The sequence below is a fragment of the Procambarus clarkii genome, chromosome 64, assembly GCF_040958095.1.
Source record: "Procambarus clarkii isolate CNS0578487 chromosome 64, FALCON_Pclarkii_2.0, whole genome shotgun sequence".
Lineage (NCBI taxonomy): Eukaryota > Metazoa > Arthropoda > Malacostraca > Decapoda > Cambaridae > Procambarus > Procambarus clarkii.
Genome location: NC_091213.1, coordinates 31,316,362 through 31,320,719, shown reverse-complemented (window position 1 = coordinate 31,320,719; position 4,358 = coordinate 31,316,362).

Here is a 4,358-nt window from a genome sequence, read left to right as displayed (position 1 = left end):
CGAGAAGAATACACCTGTCAGCGACTACTGCTACAAGGAACTACGGAACAATTGGCAAGGAGCTACTCTTCCTCATCCTGAAGCTTCAGCACTTCACTCCACACCTGAAAAGTGCTCGGTCCACCATCAATACGGACCACACCACCCTACACCACCTGCAGCACGCCCACTTCCCATCGCAACGTCTTCTACTATGGGCTTGCTACCTGCAGAAATTCAACCTGGAGACACGCTATACCAAGAGTCTGACAACATCTTAGCCCATGATCTCTCCAGAGTTTATGAAGTAGAAGCGACTCCATCCATTACTCCACCACATAACGACGTACTTCTTCCAGAACCGCAGGCTTCGGGGGAGAGTTGTGACGATAATCTCCTTCAAGAGATTGAGCCTGCTCTTCCCTCCACAATTACGTCGTAACAAACTATATAAAACTACTAGGGAAGAAATGTCCAACGACAACAACATCTCCAAGGTTTGCCAGAGCGCAAAACGTTGCAGCCAGAGACACCTGTTCAGACTCAAACCGCCAAACTACCTGTTGATCGCTACCGGCTCCGCTGATTGGTCGCCGGCCGGGCTGCAACTGCACTCCACCCCCCCATACTACTTGATGTCTGGGGTCGCCACGACCTCAGACCTCAGAATATTCTGTGCTTTCGCAGTTATCACTCCTCCCGGCTAGACGTTAGCGTGTACTGAGAGAGGTGGTAGCTTAAAGCCAATATTCCAGCACCTCCCTTTAATTTTGTGTTGCACTTCTTGTTATTTTATCTTAACGTAACTTTTCATTGTGTCATTTAATTATTCTTATTATTTTGATTGATTGATTTTATTATAAGAATTTGTTTGTCCATTTTTTCATGTTTTGATTTATTTAACGTAATTAAAATTTCATTGTTAAAATTTACTTGTGTTTTGTGTGTCTTCTCCTTACCTTACCACAGACGAAGTTCCAGTTTTTCTATTTTTTTTTATAACTATGTGACGAGGCCATACCCCTAGCCTTAAACAGCCGAACACCAACGCGTTACCGTCACAATATATATATATATATATATATATATATATATATATATATATATATATATATATGAATATATATTAAGAACTCCTAGACCCGGCCAGGATTCGAACCTATGCCGTCCAGGATCACCCCTAAACGTACACAGTACCGTGACCACCGCACCAATGATCGTCTAAGACGATCACTGTTGCGGTGGTCACGGTACTGTGTACGGTTAGGGGTGATCCTGGACGGCATAGGTTCGAATCCTGGCTGGGTTAAAGAGTTCTTATTGATCTATGGCTTGCGCGTTCATGCAACTTTCTCACACATGAATAAATCTCTCTCTCTCTCTCTCTCTCTCTCTCTCTCTCTCTCTCTCTCTCTCTCTCTCTCTCTCTCTCTCTCTCTCTCTCTCTCTCTCTCTCTCTCTCTCTCTCTCTCTCTCTCTTTCTCTCTCTCTCTATATATATATATATGTATATATATCAAAAACTTTAAATGGGTGAGATGCCGAGCTTGCTTGAACGTTGAAGTTTCGGCTACTAATCTTACTAAGTGAGCCAATTTTGGTAAGCAGAACTGACGCTGTGGGATGAACCAAACGTCGAGTTAAGGGGCTTAAATGAATGCTCATATGAGTCTCTAGGAGGATCCATACAACTGTGGCGCTTCTTCATGGTGGTACGACGCTAGATGGAACAGCTAGTGTTGATTTCTCTAGGTTACGAATCTACAAAACTGTGTTGAAGTTAATGTTCTCAGGCTGCCAATAGGCAATCCAAGTTATAATATAAAATAAATACAAAAGAACATGATAAAGTAAATTGCATGGTCAATTAGACAACATGATACATTAAATAACATGATACAATAGATAACATGATGCACTGGTACACATGATATAATGGTTATTAGTTGCTAGAAAGAATCATATTTAATAGAGGCTTTTTGTTTTGATGAGTTAATGAGACGCCAGCACGAGATGAATATGATGCAGACACCATTACCATTTATGATCAGAGTACATTTGTATTCATCTGGAGTTGGGACATCTGTTGCTGTGATGATTACACTCGAGCTCCATTTATATATTTCCACTCTACTTTTGAGGTTTTATCTGTTCTTGAGAGTATGTTGAGTCTCGGTTCACTACATATTTCCAAAGAATATGTTCTCACTTTGGTCATAGTTCAGGTCACTGATGTAATGACGTCTCCCAGATCGAAGGTGAGTTGGACAGCTTCCGATATTGGGAAGAGCAGCAGAGATGGACTTAAGTGATGATAAAGGCTGATCACCACCTCCCGAGTTGCCTGGTCATCAGACAAGACGCCTCCGGGCCACAGTTTCTGGCCTTAATAAACTGTAAACCATCCACCTGCCGCCAGGTCTTGACCACCTCTCAGTGTCTCTCGCCTTACTTCACGCTGCTCACAGCATGACAGCCTTTGTCGGCCTGCCATTCTATGATCTCTTGCCTGCCTTATTGCAACCAATTGTTATTCTCTCTCACTAACACTACTTTGTGTCTAAGGTATGCTCGTGGTACGTGTCTAAGAGGAAGACGACGATAACCTGAGCTCAAGGACGATTACTTTGTGTCTAAGGTATGCTAGTGGCACGAGTCTGAGAGGAAGACGACGATAACCTGAGCTCAAGGACGACTACTTTGTGTCTAAGGTATGCTCGTGGCACGAGTCTGAGAGGAGGACGACAATAACCTGAGCTCAAGGACGACTACTTTGAGTCTAAGGTATGCTCGTGGCACGAGTCTGAGAGGAGGACGACAATAACCTGAGCTCAAGGACGACTACTTTGAGTCTAAGGTATGCTCGTGGCACGAGTCTGAGAGGAGGACGACGATAACCTGAGCTCAAGGACGACTACTTTGAGTCTAAGGTATGCTCGTGGCACGAGTCTGAGAGGAGGACGACAATAACCTGAGCTCAAGGACGACTACTTTGAGTCTAAGGTATGCTCGTGGCACGAGTCTGAGAGGAGGACGACAATAACCTGAGCTCAAGGACGACTACTTTGAGTCTAAGGTATGCTCGTGGCACGAGTCTGAGAGGAAGACGACGATAACCTGAGCTCAAGGACGTAACTTGATCAGTCTTCCTGGAGTGACTACTAGATGAGCACCTCCCACCACATCGGACTCCTGGTTCAGAATGACGCTGGGACACTCACACTTGGCTTGGCCGGCCTACGTCCAAGCATCGACTTATGCCTAATCTAACAGGGAACGAGTAAGTAAAAATGCTTAGCCAATCACAGATCGTCATACATGACAGCTAGTGATGAGTCGAAACTGGCCGAGACGGTTGAGGGAGGGGGGACCTGATCGATCAGGGCCAGGCGAGCCTTGCTCTGGCCTCACCTTAACACTTTACTCTGCCTCCTCGCACTTATTCTGGCTCCAGAATAATGAATTCTCATGACGACTTGCAAAATATCTCGTGGCAGCTCACTCCTTCATTACGCTTGTAACATCCATTGTAATGCCATTCGACTGCTCCATCTCATAGCCTATCCAGGGATAACCCACAAGACTATCCAAAGATATCCCACAAGACTATCAAGGAATATCCCACAAGATTGTCCAGGGATATTCCACAAGACTATCCAGGGATAACCCACAAGACTATCCAAAGATATCCCACAAGACTATCAAGGAATATCCCACAAGATTGTCCAGGGATATTCCACAAGACTATCCAGGGATATCCCACAAGACTATCCAGGGATATTCCACAACACTATCCAGGGATATCCCACAAGACTATCCAGGGATATTCCACAACACTATCCAGGGATATCCCACAATACTAACCAGGGATATCCCACAATACTATCCAGGGATATCCCACAATACTATCCAGGGATATCCCACAAGACTATCCAGGAATATCCCACAAGACTATCCAGGGATATCCCACAAGACTATCCAGGAATATCCCACAAGACTATCCAGGAATATCCCACAAGACTATCCAGGAATATCCCACAAGACTATCCAGGAATATCCCACAAGACTATCCAGGAATATCCCACAAGTCCAGTGTGTTGTGACCTGCTAGCACACTTTGGACGTGACACGAGTCCAGTGTGTTGTGACATGCCAGCACACTTTGGACGTGACACGAGTCCAGTGTGTTGTGACATGCTAGCACACTTTGGACGTGACACGAGTCCAGTGTGTTGTGACATGCCAGCACACTTTGGACGTGACACGAGTCCAGTGTGTTGTGACATGCCAGCACACTTTGGACGTGACACGAGTCCAGTGTGTTGTGACATGCCAACACACTTTGGACGTGACACGAGTCCAGTGTGTGATGACATGCC